Raw genomic sequence first — 17,440 nt, forward strand, 5'->3', positions numbered from 1 at the left:
AATTATGTCCCACAAAGTATGTGCTCTAAGCACTAACCCTATACCTGTGGTTACAATCCCATTTGGGACTGGGTTTATTTGCTATGTTAATGAGGCAGTTTTGTTATGGTATGTGTTAAGTAAATCTCTTTTGAGATATTAAAAAGCAGTTTTTTAACCTGAGGTCTTGGACAGCTTGTTTTATTGTTTATTTGGCTTTGTTTTCTGAGAGACTCTAGACCTGTGTTTTGGCTTCAACTCTATGTCACATAGGGAAGGGTTTGAAAGTCCCACAGTATATACTGGTTTGAATATAGCACTAGTAATAAGTCACTCTGCTTGCTTTTGTAGTCGATTTTCTCTAATAATTTCAACAATTTTTTCTCTGAAAGAACAAATAATAAATATTTGAGGCTTTACATTTTATATATTCTCTATCACAATTACTCAACTTTGTCATTATACTCGAAAGATCATCATCATTAAAAAAAGTATGACTGTGTTCTGACAAATAACAGACTATGTCTGTTTTGGGACATTGAAACTTGAACTTCTATAATTTTCACATTATTATTCTTTTTGAAAACTTTCAACCAAAAAAGAGAGAGAAAATAAATGCTGGAGAGGATGTACAAAGACTGAAACATTTATACATTGCTGGTGGGATTGTAAGCTTGTACAGCCACAATGGAAAACACTATGGTAATTTCATTTTTTTTAAATCATTTTATTGGGGCCCATACAATTCATCACAATACATAGATCAATTGTGTAAAGCACACTTATACATTTGTTGCCCTCATCATTCTCAAAATTCGTTTTCCTCTTGGGTTCCTGGAATTAGCTCATTTTCCTTCTTCCCCTCCCCCTCCCTCCTCCCCACTCCCCCCTCCTTCATGAACCCTTAATAATCTATAAATTATTATTATATCTTATCTTACACTTCTTCCTTCACCCGCATCTTCCTTCACCCACCCTTCTGTTGCCCATCCCCCAGAGAGGAGGTTATATGTAGATCCTTGTGATTGATTCCCCCTTTCTACCCACCCTGCCTTCCCTCCCGGTATAGCCACTGTCACCTCTGGTCCTGAGGGGTTCATCTGTCCTAGATTCCCTGCATTTCCAGTTCCCATCTGTACCGCTGTGCATCCTCTGGTCTAACCAGGTTTGCAAGGTAGAATTGGGGTCATGGTAGTTGTGGGGAGGTAGCGTTTAAGAACTAGAGGAAGGTTGTGGGTTTCATTATTGCTATACTAACCCTAAGTGACTCATCTCCTCCCCACTACCCCTCTGCAAGGTATGTCCCGTTGTCTACAGATGGGCATTGGGTCCCCATCACGGGCCACCCTCATTCATGATGATATGATTCCTCCCCCCCACCCGCCTTTGATGTCTGAAGCCAAATCAGCGTGGTACTGGCACAACAACAGACACTCAGACCAGTGGAAAAGAATAGAAAGCCCAAGAATAAAACCATCAGCATATAGACAACTGATCTTTGACAAGGGCCCCAAAACTATCAAGTGGGAAGTTAAAACTTTTTAACAAGTGCTGGAAATAATGGATATCCACATGTAGAAAGATGAAACAGGATGTTTACCTCACCCCATGCACAAGAATAAGCTCAAAGTGGATCACAGACCTAGAAGTTAAACCCCAAACCATCAGGACCATCAAGGAGGGAATTGGGACTAACCTCAGAGCACTGGCCCAGGGAACTCATAGGCTCACTGCAATAGGTACGGGTACACATGCGGGTGAACTGGAAATCGACAAATGGGACTTAATAAGAATAAAGCACCTGTGCACCTCGAAAGACTTCACCAAGACGGTGACAAGACAACTCACAGACCGGGAGATGATTTTCAGCAATGACACATCAGACAAAGGGCTCATTACTAAAATCTACAACACCCTCATGGCCTGCAAAAAAAGGAAAACAGTTAACCCCCTAAGGAGGTGGGCAAAAGAACTGAAAAGAGCCTTTACTAGGGAGGAGATCCTGATGGCCAATAAGCATATGAGAAAGTGTTCCAGGTCATTAGCCATAAGAGAAATGCAAAGCAAAACAACCATGAGATACCACCTAACACCCCTGAGGCTAGCCCAAATCAGCAAATCAGAGAGCAAAAAGTGTTAGAGAGGCTGTGGTGAAGTAGGAACCCTCCTCCACTGCTGGTGGTCATGTAGATTTGTACAGCCACTGTGGAAAGCAATCTGGAGATACCTAAAGAAAATGGAAATTGATCTGCCCTATGACCCAGCCATTCCTCTACTGGGCACATACCTGGTGGAAGCAACAAATAAAACATGACCAGTCATCTGCGCTCCAATGTTTATTGCAACACAATTCACAACCACTATGTTACTTTCTTAAGCACAAACGACTCTGCAATCTCTCTACTCAGTATCTATCCCAAGGAAATCAAGAACAAAACACGAACAGTTATATACACACCCATGTTTATCGAAGCAATCTATAATAGCAAAGAAATGGAAACAACAAAAACCTCATCTGTTGAGAATAGGATAAAATCTGGTAAATACACACAATGAAATATTACGCATCTCTAAAAAACACAATGATGAGAAGTTGAAAAGACGCAGACAAAATTGGAAGAGATTATGGTCAGAAAATTAGTTGATCTCGTAAAGACAAATATTTCATGAAAGCATAAAGGGGATAATACGGTTTGCACACCAAAGTAAAAGATTTTGAAAGCTATAACAGTGGTGGGGTGGTGGTGAACAGACAGGGAAGAGGAGGGTAGGGGGAAATCCACATACACAGGGGATTTACTGGGCTATAAAGCTATGTTTGGAATGTTTTTCTTTGTGTTATAGTCTATAAATAAAAGGGGGGAATAATAAAAAGTACAATTCAGAGAGAAAGAGAGATCCAGTTTCATTATCCATCTGATCTAAACACTACTGTGAAAGGTTATGAAAGAAGGAAAAGTAACATTGAAAAGTAACATTCAATAGTTTTGACAACTGGGCAGGTGAGTGTGGGGGAGACAAAATCTTTTCAGCCTTTTAGAAGTATCAAAGTCAACTTTTAGCAAATGGGTGTATGAGAATAGGCAACCGGTTACATTTGGCCTGGTGGCCACAGTTTGCTAACTCCTTCTTTATATATCAGTTATTGTCAAGTAGCTTTTGACTAATGCTGATGCCAAATGCAGAGTCAAACTGCATTTCACAGTGTGTTCATGGCTGTGACCTTTCGGGAGCACATCAAAAGATTCTCCTTCCGGGAGCTTCTGGTTAAATTTGAACTGCAAACTTTATGGCAAGTAGTCATGAATTTAACCACTTAAGCTACTCATAGACTTCTTTTATTAGTGTAAGAATTCCAGCACTCTGTTTTAAAAAAAAAAATTAATTTAGAATAAACCTACAGCCGTGGAATACCTAAATTCCAACTCAGGATTCAACAATATAGGGTTTCTTCCTATCAGATATATAAGCCTCATGCCTCTATTATTTTATTACACTAGCTAAGACTTTTAGTACAATGATGAATAAGAATGTCAAGAGAGGACAGTCTTGCTAACTTATTCATGCATTTAGTCTCTCACCATTAAGGTAAAACATTAACTGAAGCCTTTCCGTACACACAATTTATTACTATATGAAAGTTTCCTTGGCTTCCTAGTTTGCCGGGAGGTTGTTTTGTTTTTAAATAAATGGAAATTTAATTTTGCCCAATGCTTTTTATTGTGTCCACTAAGAATCTATGATTTTGGTCTGTTAATATGGTGAATTGCATTGAATATCACTCAAATGCCGGAGATGCTATGAATTCTATCTAAGTGTTATGAATAATCATTATATATCTTATTGATTTTGATTTGCTAGTATAGTAGTGAGAATTTCTGGTTTTATAAATTGAGATAAGAAATGTTCCTTCTATTTTCTGGAAAAGATTGTGTAGAACTAGTTTAGGAAAAATGATGAATGATTGGCTGCTAACAGGTCAAGGTTTCCTTTAGAAGCAATGAAAATATCAGAGATGTTTATCGGTTCTGTAAATATACTAAAAGCATTGAAATATACACTCTAAATGAGTGGCATGTATATTATGTGAATTATATTGCAATAAATAAAGCTGCTTAAAGACAAAATGATTCCTGGTAAAAGACAGAAGTATAGCTGACAAAGCTATACACCTATCCCACAAATCTCCTCAAAAATCATAACAGGGAACATGCCCATTTTATTCACAATTATGCTCTATGCCCTAGAACATGAAGTGACACATAGTACGTGCTCCATAAATAGTCACTAAGTGACTTTTTTATAGCTATCCTAAAGCCATGGCTTAGTGATAGTTTTAAACTAAGTATTTTAACATATTCTAATTACATTTCATTCATTTGTGCTAAAAATGCCATAATCTAATTATATTGTATCCAACCTCAGTGAACTGTAAGTATTTCCAATGCAAGGGGCTATGCGAAACTCTGCCCCAAATACAAATGGTCCCTCACTCCAACCCATGCAACTGCCAAATTTTCTATTTCCCAGGTCTGAACATACTGTTAGTCATTCCATAAAAGTGGAGGAGATAAGATAGAACTTTAAAGAAGGAGAAGAAAAATACCATCTGCTTGAATTATTTTTAAAACTATTGCCTTTTAAGAAACAAGATAATTTAGGATGAGCTACTCAAAATATTATTTTCCTCTATCAAAATTATGTTATAAACGTTTTTCTCAAAGAGAGCTGTGCAGAATATAGATTCAACTCTGAAAATGCTTTTAGGGAATCCATTTGATTTCATTAGGAAAGAATGAAGTTCTTTTTTGGCTGTATCTTTTTTCAGTATTCTGAGAAGCAGGTGCCTATAATTTAAAATGCTGGAGATTAGTGGAGTCATCATTTCATTTTGCTGCTCAAGTTAGGTCACTCATTATCGCTTTACAGTTACAAAGGTGCTGAAGCTGCAGAGGAAAGGAGTGTTGATCAAAGTTTAAATGCAGCCATCAGGTCACTAGAGAATAAATTTTTGTATGAAACACCAACCAAGTGCTGAAGAGCGAAGAAAGGTGGGTTTTGACAATGAATATTCACTATACATTGTGTCTGTTACTCTTACCATTACCTGTTCCTTTATGTCATCAATAAAACGTTCATTCATTTGTATATTCAAAGAATATTCTACTGGCCATACTATGCATTTAACAGTATAGTGGTATAATAGCTGTTGCAATGATATAATAATAAACATATGACTTTTTTGTGGTATTTTGTAAAATTATGTTCTGTGGGATTTTTTTACAAATCATTTTATTGGGGGCTCTGACAGCTCTTATACATCAATTGTATCAAGCACATTTGTACATCATTTTCAGAACATTTTCTTTCTACTTGAGCCCTTGGTAAAAACTTCTTTTTTTCCTCCCCACCCTCGTGAACCCTTGATAATAATAATTACTGATTATTATTTTCATATCTTATGCTGTCTGCTGTCTCCTATTACCCAAGTTTCTGTTTTAGCCCCCACCACCCCCTCCAGGGGTGGGTAATATGTCGATCATTGTGATCAGTTCCCCCTTTATACCCCTACCTTTCCCCTACCCCTTTGGTATTGCTACTCCCATTACTGTTTGTGAGGGGCTTATCTGTCTTGGATTCCGTGTTGAGAGCTCTTACCTGTACCAGTGTACACACTCTGGTCTAGTGGCACTTGGAAGGTAGAACTGGGATCATGATAGTTGAGGGAGAAGAAGCATTAAAGAACTAGAGGAATGTTGTGTGCTTCATTGGTGCTATTCTGCACCCTGGCTGACTTGTCCCTTCTTTGTGACTACTATGAGGGTATGTCCAATTGTGTACGGATGGGCTTTGGATCTACGATCTGCCCCGCCCTCCCCCCTCCCCTTGTTCACACTGATATAGTTCTTTGTTTTGGGTCTTTTAATGGATAATAGCTGATCCCATCAATAGCTTGTTATAGTATGACTTGGTGTGCTTCTTCCATGTGTACCTTGTTGCTTTCCTGCTAGATGGCCACTTTTTTATCTTCAAGTCTTTAAGATCCCAGACACTATATCTTTTAATAGCCAGGCACCATCCATTTTCTTCACCACATTTCCTTATACACTCATTTTGACTTCAACGATAGTGTTGGGAAGGTGAGCATCACAGAAAGCCAGGTTATTAAAACAAAGTGATTTTGCATTGAGGGAGAACTTGAGTAGAGGTCCAATGACCTCTGCTACCTTAATACTTAACATATAAATATATGTACATGCCTATATTTATACCTCTATAAATATCTTTTGCCCCTAGCTCTTTCCTCTATTTCCTTTTGCTTTCCTCCTCTCCCACTATCATGTTCAATCTTTATTCAGTTCTCAGTAATTCCTCTCGGCTAAATTGCACTTGATCAAACCCCACCAGGCATCCTACGTCCTCCTTGCCATTATTTTTCACTTGTTCCCTTATCCCTGAGTTTGTTAGCTCCCTGCTCCCTTTCCACCACCTCCCCCTCTCTCATGTTTTCCGGAACAATAGGTCCCATTGTTTGCTCCTCAGGATTGTTTATCTTGCCTAATCTTATATAGACATATGAGAGAGAGAGAGAGAGAGAGAGAGAGAGAGAGCGTGCAAATAGTTCCAGTCCCTTATGAATGTTTTCCAGTTGGGTCTGATGAGGTGCCAAGCACTGCCCCTGATTCTGAAGTCTATTCTCAGGATTCCTTGGGTATTTTGTTGCTTTGCTCCCCTTGCTGCTCTGTTGTGCTCCCTTCATGTTTCACCCCAGTGTGTGTGTGTGTGTGGGGGGGGGTTCAGACTGGGCGCAATTCCCACACTGTCTCCAGTGCTGTCCCTCATAGCACTATGGGTCAGTGAGGGGATGTTGTGTCTCATGGTGGGAAGGCACTATGCTTCTCTCTGTACATTCGCTGCTCCAAGCAGAAATGTTGCCCTCAGTGCTTGATGGGCAAGGATGCGGTAATCTCTCTCAACCTCCCTCTCTCTGTTTGCTCCCATGCATACTTCCTACTCTTAAGGAGGTTACAGGCCATGGAGAAATACAGGCAGTACACAGGCAATTATAGTGAAGAACTATGATGGGTACTTAGAAAACATAGAGGAGCATATGTGGGATGATGGAGTACTCAGTCAGCTCAACCAGTCCTCTTGCCTCCTAACTGGGTTATCTTAAATTTTAAAATCAGGGCTTTCTCTACCCAAAATCTTCACCACATTTCTTTTAGAAAGCAAATAAATATTAGGATAATTAATGTTGCCAAAACAATAGGTAGGAATGCATAGAGAGAAAAGACTATGTTTGGCAGGGTTCTCTAAAGAAACAAAACCAAGACTCTTATGATATATTATAATATAAAAGGATAGGTTTATAGAGAGAGAATGAATATAACAGCTAATTAGTCTGCACAGCAGTACAGAAGGCTCAATTCAACTCCCTTTCATGAAACAGTTAATATACTGAAATATCCTTGAGTCATGCAGCTGCGGTTCAAGGTCAAGGAAGCAGACAGAGGAGTCTTCCCTCAGGCAAGACAGGCAGAATGTGCCTGTAGGCAGCAGACATCAGGGTGGATCAAAACAGTTAGTAGCACAGGGCTTAGGGAACAGGCCCTACAAGATTTCAAACTCAAGAGATGCAAGGTGACAGGATCCATCAGCCTCAAGCTCAAGCAATGTACAGGCCAGCAGTATGGCGAAGCAGGTCTCAAAGAAGCCTCAAGTTCTAGTGATAGGCTCCACAGGTTGGCTTGGCCCACAGGTAGTGCAAAAATCTAGCTCAAGCAGCAGCATGCTGGTCCAATCACCAGGGAGGAAAAGAGAGGGACATGGGTCTTGGAAAACCATTTATCCTAGCTGTGACTTGATTAAACTCCACCCACATGTTCCTATTGGCACAATAAACCTATCACACTGCCCAAGTCTAGTATTATGGAAAATTTCCAAGCTAGGTTAAGTAATTTAACTCTCCACAATCCCTAGAACAATAGTATTTCAGACTTTTAAACCCACAAAAACTTAGCAACTACAACAAAAATGGCATCTCCTACTTTTTCTTTTGTCATTTTCTTACTAATTTGGGCTGTCCAAAGCAGGTGTTTCTTAGGAAGCTCATTAGGGACTGTTTGATTGTCTTCCCAACCCACAGCAAACAATCTTCTAATGACTAATCCAAGAGTTCATATTCAGGACCCAACAGTCATTTTTCCATTGCTCTTCCTTGGCAGCTGTTTAATCTTGCTTTATCCTTACTCCTTATGTACTTACATGAAAATGGATCTTGGCTGAAAGTAGACACTACCAGAAAGATATTTATGTGTGTTTGACCACGCAAGGCAATCAAATGTTTGGATCATAATAAATTATGGATAACATTGTGAAGAAGGAGAATTCCACAGATATCATGGGAGCAGCAGCTGCTTTGCATAAATCTGCAGTACAAGACCATGTTAAAGTGTTGACAAGCAACGATACCACTCTGAGGACTAAGGTGAGCCTGACACGAGTCATGGTATTTTTAATCACCTCATCTACATGTGAAAAATGCACAATTAATAAGAAAGATCAAGAAGAACTGATGCATTTCAATTATGATTCTGGAATAGACAAGAACAAACAAATATGTACATGAAAAAGTAAAAGCAAGAAAGGCAGGAATTTGTCTCACGTATTTTAGAGAAGTTACCAGCAGAGACCAGGGCGTACAGAAGGGTATCATAGATGGTAAAGTAGAAGCTGAGTGTAAAAGAGGAAACTCCAGTATGAGATGGATTGATGCAGCAGCTGCAACAATGGGCTCAAACATAACACTAATGTGAAAATGCCAAAGGTCTCGGCAGTGTTTCATTCTGTTGTACTTAGGGTCATTATGACTCAGAATAGACTTGACATTTAACAACAAAAATTCCAGTTTTCAACTAACTAAATTCCTTGTTCTACTAACAAAAATAGATAAAATATAAAAGTCAGCTTATGGTGAGAAAACAATTTAATGATCAACAATCATGCACGCACTGATACAGGTCATACAGAGAAACATTTAAAAATATTTCTGTGACCAGAATGGCCAGGAATTAGATGTATTTATCAAACTTTTAACAAAGTAGGCAACAGAAATTAAAGCTAAATAAGGTAACAAAAATGAGAGTCAAAATTGAGACTAGGAACAGAAAGAACACAAGGTGTGGCTATCAGTTGGCTTACCACTATATGATTTTACAGCATTGTATAAGTCACAACTTAGCTGAGCTTTCATTTTTATATCTCCAAAATGAGAGACTTAAACTAATTGATTTAGTTTCCCCTGCAAGAAACAAAATTTCAACAGTTGCATTAGTGACAGATTTTAAGATGACCCCTGTGATTCCTGCTTCCAGGTGTTACTTTTGTATTATCCCGTCCTCTTGACTGTGGTAGAAAACCGTAACTTGTTTGTAACAAGTAGATTACAGCATGCAATCATGATTGGGTTAAAGTGTATGTTATAGACCCAGGGATACCACTCCCATGTGTTATGTTACATTAAGATTCTGTATTAGCAGACTAGACATTCTTTTGGGGGATTTGATGAAGTAAGCAGTCATTTTGAGGAAACCCATATAGCAAGGAATTGTGGGCAATCTCTAGGAACTGCAGGGAACTTCTAGGACTTCTAGCCAATAGGCAGTAAAAAGCAGAGAATAAGAATTCTGTTAACAACCTAAATTTGGAAGCAGATTCTTCTCCATTTGTGCTTCCAGTCAAAAATGCAACCCAGTCGCCAACTTGATTGCAATTTTAGGAGACCCTCAGAGTCAAGGGCCTTGCTAAGCAGCAACAAGAATTTTCACACACAGATACTGTGAAATATTAAATGTAGGGTGTTTTAAGCCACTAAATTTAGAGGAATTTTGTTATGCAGCAATATAAAATTAATAGAAGTAGATAATGCGATCAACTGTATTTACTCTGACATAAAAGTATCCAAACCCAAAACCAAATTCACTGTTGCCATCAAATCTACTTCAATTTATACATAACAAAGCTTATTTTACATTATTAGCTCCAATTTCCTATAGTCAAGTTGGTTTCTATACAGCATAATATACCCAAGCTGTTTTCTATACAGCATAATATTCACGGAATTTCTATTCTTTCTTAGAAGTTGTTGATAAATGACAAATTGGATGGACATTTAGTCTCTGTCTCTCTCCCCATTTGTTTCTTCCTTTAAAACATTTCATTATGAGCATCCCCTCCTCTCAACAATTCATCAGTGCTCCTTTTAAACTTTTGTAGCCCTTTAATAATATTACTTAATTAAGGTATTATATTGCAACATTTGACAACAACAAAAAAACCCCAAAGGACAAAAACTACAAAACATTTATAACTCTAACAAAAACACATCGTAGTATTATAATCCTACCAAAGATTTAGATCGTTTTTACAAAAAACTTCCATTGCGACTTGTCTTGCTTTAAAGTCTTAAGAAACACCCTGTTAATGGGATAATGAGAAAGGACACTTCACGACAAAATAGTCAAATATTCACTAATTCTATAACATCTAAAAAATTTTGTAACTGGGGTCGTATGTAGGACTTTTGGAAACTATAATTTTCTATACAATCCTAATATTTATTTAATTAGGCAAAATGTCAAAAATAACCCAAAATAAGATGAAACTTTTCTTAGATTAAACCTAAGAAAGGTCAAAATCAAGAAAAAGAAGTGAGAAATGATCATTATTACTTGTGGTAATCCACAGTAAGAGGTGATCATTGTTTGGGATTGCTCTATTCAAAGGCTAAATAAATATATAGCACAACATGTTGTGCAAGGAAGACTACTATCTTTACAAAAGGTGGGACTCATCACGTATCAAGCATATAGCCCCTCTTCCATCACTACATAGCAATACTAGGACAATTTCTCTAAGATAAATCAGTAATTTAATACTTCTCACTGCTATTGTGTCATTGCTGACACAAAGTGAATCCCCTGTGGGTTAACAAGACTAACTGTTTATGGGAGTAGAAAGCCCAGTGTTTCTTCTGCAGAGCTCCTGAACTGCCAAACATGCGGATCATAGCCCAACAAGTAACTTCTATACTATCAGGGCTCCTAACTTAATACCTAGTTGATAATTCATTTTACAAAAATTGATACTTCGACAATTTATCAGATATGCAAACTTAGACTATTTAAAGAAAGCTTATTCAATACACATTTAAGTAACTAAAATGCATTTACTAAGTAGTCAGGGAAAATTTTAAAACATTAAGTCAGTTAGTCTTGATCTCAAGAAATCTACAATCTATTTGAATAGTCACAATATGCATAAAAATATCTCTTGAATAAATTAATGTCAATACACATCTATTAAAAAGCAAAATACCGTACATACTCGAGTATAAGCCAACCCGAATATCAGCCGAGGTACCTAATTTTACCACAAAAACTGCATTAAAAATGCGTTGAAAAACTCAGCTTATCCACAAGTCTATACAGTCCCCTATATTATTGAGTGTATTCTGACTCATAGAAACCCTGTGTTACCAAGTAGATTACGTGCCACGGAGTTTTCTTGGCTCTTATCTTTATACAAGTAGGTCATCAAGAATTTTTTCTCTGGTACTGTTGAATGGCTTCAAACCTTCAAACCCTCCGTTATATTAGTAGTCAGGTACAAACCATTTGTGCCACCCAGGAACCCACTACATTCCCCAAACCCACTATTATTGACTTGATGCCAGCTTATAGCAACCCTATAGGGCAAGGTAGTATCCAAGGCTGTAATTTCTTTATGGGAAAAGAAACTCCATATTTCTCCTATGGAGCAGCTGATAATTTTGAACCTTGAGGCTCGTATCCCAACATGTCACCACTAGAGCACCAGACTCCAGGCCCCTACATACCCACCACAAAATCCAAATTTGGACCAACCTCACTGCCATCTAGTAGATTCTGATTCATAAGGACCCTAGGACATGGTAAAACTGGCCCTGTGGGTTTCTGAGACTGTAAATCTTTACAAGAGCAGAAAGCCTGATCTTTCTCTGTTGAAGCAGTTGGTGGTTTTGAACTGTCAACCTTGCCGTTAGCAGCTCAACACATAACCCACTATACCATCAGATCTCCCGTTACTCATCACAATAGCTAAAATTAGAACACTGACAACACTGCATGGTGAAAAGGACATAGCACTGAAACTCTCATATAGTTATGGTGGGAATGGAATAGGGGGAAATGGGGGGGACGGAGACAAAGAGACCATAAGAGGGGATGGTAGAGAGTGAAAGGAACAGAGCCAGTTGTAACAATTCACTAATTCTATTCTTAGAGGGTCTCACACCTGACTCTGTTTCTGAAACTATTGATTCACTGAGTTGCACTCCTCGTTGTATAAGCAAATTTATTTATTTCACTAAAATAAATGGTTAGATGGTAAATGGACTATTTATACACCTCAAACAGACATTTAAATGTTTTCTATCATAAATCATATGCTCCTTAATGTTAGGGACCAAAGCTATTGAATCTAATTTCTATGACAGTTACAATGAACTTTCTAATAAATTATAAAAAGATTGAACCCATAAATTAAGTATATAAGCCCAGGAATAAATATATATTCCTATATTTATGGCATTGAGTTTAAAATATATATACATATTTTTAAGCAAGCTACTGTTGAGTCAATTTTGACTTACAGTGATGCCACAGACAAAGTAAAAACCATAGTGTTTTCAGGGCTGTGATCTTTGCCGAAGCAGGCTGGTGGACTAGAATGACTGACATTTGGTTAGTAGCCGAGCACTTTAACCACCGAAGAAGTGACTTCTAAAAGCATTGTACCTTAGTGTCATAGTACCAGTCTAGAGTAAACTATATTTCAATACATACAACTCTCCAAATACCAAACAGAACCTGATTAAAAATTATAAGAACTTTATTTAGAGATATTATAAAAAATCAGTTTTATTAGCTGTTTTGATTTTGCATAACTACTAGCAGCAGAGTAAAATGAATTATCAATAATGTTTAAAATGCTGTCATTAGAAAAGGAAATAAATGACATTATAAACTATCCACTATTTTTTCTCTCTAAACAGATCTGGCTCCTGAAATCATGGCTGTCGGGGAGGGATACTGTGAGTTGGAATCGACAGGATGGCAATGAGAGAGAGAATGGATGACAAAGGAACCCTGGTAAGATGGTGAATTAAGTGTTTGCGAACTGAAAAGTCAGAAGTTCAAAGCCACCAGCTGCTCCTTGGGAGAAAGATGAGACAATCTACTCCTGTACAGATTTAAAACCTTGGAAACCTGTGGTACAGCTCTACTCGACCCTGTAGGGTTGCTAAGAGTTGGAAATGACTCCACAGTCATGGTTTTAGTTTTAGAAATGGCAAATGATTATTCCAGAGCATCCTCATGAGAATGGCAAGAAAAGAAGAGTTTACATGGGAGGCAAATATGCAAACTGTATTCTGTAGGATCTGTATGTCCCCATAAGAGGAGTCACGTTTGAATTATGTTACCATTAATTCATAAACAAACAAAAACAAACCTCATAATTAACAATGGGCCTTATCATTGGATCCAGCAATATCACTATTACGCATAAACCCCAAAGAAATAAGAGACACAACATGAGTGGATGTATGTTCTTCCATGTTTATAGCAGCACAGTTCACAATAGCAGGAAATTACAAGCAACCCAAATGCCCAACAGTGGAAGAATGGATAAAGAAACCATGGTACATGCACACAATGGAATACTATGCATCTCTGGAAAACAGTGATGAAAGCATGAAAGAAACACTGCATGGCACAGAAGGCCCTGGAAACCATTATGCTGAGTGAAGTAATCAATCACAAATGGACAAATATTATATGGGTCCACTACAATAAGGAGAAACACCAATTAAACAAATCTTAGAGATCAATTTCCAAAAAGGATAGAGAGTCTGCCTACCAGCCACGAGCCATCCATCCTGCACCTTCATTTCAGAGAAGACATTTCTATTTCTGTTGCTGGGTATATGGCGGGGAAATGAGGAGGAACAACTTCATGTTGAGAAGGGATGCTAAACACTAATCGTAGGGAACTCAGGGGAGAATAAACTCAGTTATATGTTCCCGGGTAGACACTTTTGAATAAGTTTCTACTCCACCCTCGGTGAACCACCCAAAACTCACTGCCATCAAGTCAATGCTGACTCCTAGTGGGCCCTTGAGGGTTTCTGAGACTGTAACTTTTTTTTTAATTGGCACTTCATCCACATATCATACAATTCAATAATTCAATCATATCAAGAAGAGTTGTCTAATCATCACCACAATCAAGTCTAGGACATTTTCTTGTTCCTTGTGCTCATTGTTATTCGTGTCATTATTTTTTAATTGTGATAAAAGTATACATAACAAAATATATATACATAAGAAAACTTTGCTTAATTCAACAACTTCCAGACCGTCACTATTTACAGAAGTAGAAGGCCAAGCCCTTTTTCTGAGGACCTGCTGGTGGTTTCAAACTGCCAACCATGCAGACTGCAACCCAATGCATAACCACTACACCACCAGAGCTCCCTTCAGTGAACCATGCCATGGACTAATATTAGGATGACTATACACATTGGCCTCACAGGGAGCATGGCATCCCACAAAGGCCACACCAGAGGGCTTGGTGTGGAAGCCTGACTGAACGAACTGGGCCTTACCTCCAAACTACCTGTACCCTTGGACTGAAATACTCCGATGGAAGAGGAAGCAAAGGATGACCACCCCAAGACTGCGGAGGGAAAAAAAGATGACAAGAACAAAATCCAAATATGATGAAGGGAAAAGTATCAGAGCTTACAATTGTGAACACTCAATTTGCGGAAAGCTATGGAAGACAGTGGGAGAGTGCAGAGTATCCAATTAGATTAATCCTCTGGCAGATCCCCTCTGGCCAAAGGTGAGGGGCAAAAACAGATCTAACAGACAGAAATGTCTGTAAACTTGACTATGCTGGATAGAACCATGGTATAATATTAAACTTGGTCAGTTGACCTCCCTCTTGACCCAACCTGAATTTCCTCTAGGCTTAAATATTTTTCACCTGTTCCATGACGGAAATTTCTTTTCTGGCTTTTTAAATATTGCTGGTGGTCTTTTCTTTCTAATTTTTATTTTTATCTTTAAATTATTATTATTTGTTTCTTTCTTTTTATTCTTGTTTGTTATTGTTTCTGTTTGTTAGGTTTCCCAGTTTATGAAGCACAGAAGGAGTGGATGCATACAGATAATAACTGATGCAATGGTTTATTAGGGACAGGGGATGAGGGAATGTAGGAGGAAGGGAGCACTAGAACTGTGGTGAAGTACATACAACTTTTTTTAAAAGCTACTTAACTGTGGAAGTGTATGATATGTGGATTTGCATCAATAAAACAATTAAAACAAACAAAAATTATAGTCAGAAAATCCTATGGCACTGCAGAGGCAGCTGTTAGAATTTGTCATCCCATCATTTGATCTCCCATTTAAATTTGCTCTACTTTTAAATATTTTTTGCTTCCTTTTCAACTGAGGTTTTTATCTGCTTTACTTTCCTGTTAGTATTTTTATTTTTTGTTTTTTTTTAATTTTTAATGTTTTTCTGTATGTGAAATCCAGAAAAGGTAAATCTATAGAGATAGCAACTGGATTAGTGATTCCGTGGGATATGGCAGGGGAGGTTGAGGGGAAATGGGGAACTAATAATGGTAAGTATAAGAATGAAGAAAACATTCTAAAACTGATTGCGGTGGTGATTATATAATTAATTCTTGGTGTAATAGAACTACTGAATTGTATGATATGTGAATTATATGCCAATAAAACTGTTGAAAAAAATAATAATGGGCCTTAACTCTGTATCTACAACTAATCATATCTAGAATTATTTCAGTGGATCAATGAAGCAATAAAGGGGCACATGGCTTTATTACTCATGTATCCTTAAGCATCATTTGATCCCTTGATGCATTTGAATTAGAGTTCTTGCAACAAAACAAAACAAAACACAACACGGACAGCATCATTGACTGAAAGAGGTACAGCCGGAATGCTCCTTAGCAGAGAGGACGGCAAGACTTCCATCTCATGGACTTTGGACATGCTACCAGGGAGAACAGTTCCTGGAAAAGGATGTCATACTTGGTAAAGTAGAAAGGAAGAGAAAAAGAAGAAGACCTTCAATAAAATGGATTGACATCATGGCTCCCACGACGGACTCCAACATAACAACAATGCTGAGGCTGGTGCAAGACCCGATGAGGCCATGTTCTGCTCTGTTGTACAGAGGACCGCTGTGAGTCAGAACCCACCGGAGGGCCCCCAAGAATGGCAGCATACGTCCTTACAGTGGAGAGTGAGCAGTCAACATGTGCTATTTACAGACCTGCCTGCTTCTTTTGGTTGTCCATGGAGACACCCTGACATGTGGGAACACAGTTTGGCTGAGGTACAGATCTCACTGGCAGCAACGGGCTGGAGATGGCCCAGTGGTTAGAGGACACCACCCAACTTCTGAGGCCTCCAGAAGCAGCTTTGTCTTTATCAGTTTGTAGTCCTAAAGGAAGGAACTTAATGAAAGCAAAATTTTTAACAATGTTTCTTTGTGAAAATTCCATTTGTGAAAGGAAAGTCAATCACCAATGTTGGTAGTGGATGTAATAAAAATGTGCCAAATTCTGAGAAAGTGATGGGTTTTATGAATTATAAATTGGGATAAATTTAAAATTGGTATTTTGAAGTTGATGATACACAAGCATTTAAAAGGTGACTGCTTCTGTAAGTAGTGGTTTCCCAGAAAAGGCAGGAAAAATGTTTGACTCCTCCCACCCCACTTTATTCCCAGTTGTCAGAAAAATTATTTTTTAATTAATTTATTTATTTTTGGGTGAAGGGAGACAGCAGACAGTGTAAGATATGAAATTTATAATTTAGCAAGGGGGTCACAAGGGTGGGAGGGAAAAAGAAGAGTAGCTGATACCGGGGGCTCAAGTAGAAAAGGATGATTGCAACATATGTAAAAATGTGCTTGATACAATTGATATATGGATTTTTATAAGAGCTGTAAGAGCCCCAAGTAAAATTATTTTTAAAATCCTAAATAGGAGAATTAAAGAGAAAATAAATCAAAATACAAAATTTGAAAAAAAAATCCACTGTTTTGTCTAATAACTATTATAGGACTCAAAGACACTGTAAAATTAAAATTTTATAATTTTAAGCCCATGAAATATAACTAAACTCATCTATTTGCAAATGCATATGAAAAGTAATCATTTCAGAAAGCACTGTTTAGCCTCTGCTGACTGGCATTTTTAAGAAAATTCACCATAGCAACCTGTCTTAACACAGCAGATAAGTACAGACTATATTTAGACATTATTGCTTTCTAAACAACAATCCTGCCTTTCCTTCATATTTAATGTCATGAT

The sequence above is a fragment of the Echinops telfairi genome, unplaced genomic scaffold, assembly GCF_000313985.2.
Source record: "Echinops telfairi isolate 266 unplaced genomic scaffold, ASM31398v2 ScPeMD7_18;HRSCAF=68, whole genome shotgun sequence".
NCBI classification, from domain to species: Eukaryota; Metazoa; Chordata; class Mammalia; order Afrosoricida; family Tenrecidae; genus Echinops; species Echinops telfairi.